Below are 1,290 nucleotides of genomic sequence, written 5' to 3' on the forward strand. Positions count from 1 at the left end.
CCAGTTATCAACTTAACATCCTTCTTCTGCGCAACGGTTCCGGCTTTTCCATGACTCCATTAGAGCCGTTTTATATTTGAGGGTGGGGAAGTAGGTTGATGTGACCTTGGGCTGCTCCTCATCCGAAAGCCCAAGCGGAGTTACCATGCTTTCTGGAGTTCCTTCTGTTTTCGATTCCTCAACAACGGACGCTCCACCACGAATAGACACAGACAAGCTGCCGCCACCCATGTTGGAGGGGGTCGTTTGTAGGCTTTGATAAATGTAGAATGTTGGTAGTCAGCTTCCCCTAATTGTTATGGATGTCTCCCTTGAGGGCGCCAAAAGCCCACCATGTTTTAATGAGCCATCCTCAAAAGGGGCAACCTCTTGCCATCCGAGGCACCGCCCGTGTTTCGCCGTTCACAGTGAAATGGAATTTTCCCTACCTTGCAGTTGGTATATCACTTGAAGGGTGAGAGGCGGTTACGGGCATCGCTTGTGGCGAAACGCTTGGCAACGTTTCAAGTGCCGGGGGCGCGGCTTTGCATCATGCTTCTTTCCTCGTCTCAGCAATGTATGCCGCAGGAACCGCCCCGCATTCTCTGCAATGTCGAAAGTGTGGGGTCGGGTGGTAATGACGTGGTGATGGTTTTTGACGGTGGAGCCATGGCATTTGCTGGCGAACATAATCCCCATTGCACTGTTAGAAGGTTCACATCAAATATACCAATGAGAGCAGAAACCCTCAAGAGGATGAAGTGCAGAAAGGCGGCCCGAAAATCTCCGCCCCCGCTCGCTTCTGAAAAGGAGGGTTTTGCCACTCAACAGCAATTGAGCCTCATGTTTTCAGTGGAACGTGGGGGAGCAGAAAAGGAGGTTTGAAAAGTATCAAAGGCCAGAGCGGTTGGCTCGTAACGGCTGCTGCGGATGCTGAGGTTTTGGAGGGTCTATTATTTGAATTGTGATGGAGTAACTGAAGGAGCATGAACATTCAAAATGACGCTGGGAGGGTTTGCTAAGCTTTACGATACAAACGGTAAGTGTGGGTGCGACCCGACCGTTTGGACTACTTTCACGGAGCGTACATCATGCTAGGGGAGTGATTTTTTTTTTTTTACGAAAGGGTTTGTTTTTCTCGATCACGATCCAAGGTTATTTTTCATACCTCCCCATGCATTTCCCCAATTCGAAGCTTGGCATTGCAATTTCCTGGGTCTATTTTTGGGACTGGAAGTGGCTGTTTCCTTGTGTTGTGAAAAGGATGGGGGACGCGACGTATCAAGTGGTAGTCAGTGACCCCCCCCCCCC

Source organism: Trypanosoma equiperdum (assembly GCF_001457755.1).
Source record: "Trypanosoma equiperdum strain OVI genome assembly, contig: ctg_346, whole genome shotgun sequence".
In the NCBI taxonomy this organism is placed as follows: Eukaryota; Euglenozoa; class Kinetoplastea; order Trypanosomatida; family Trypanosomatidae; genus Trypanosoma; species Trypanosoma equiperdum.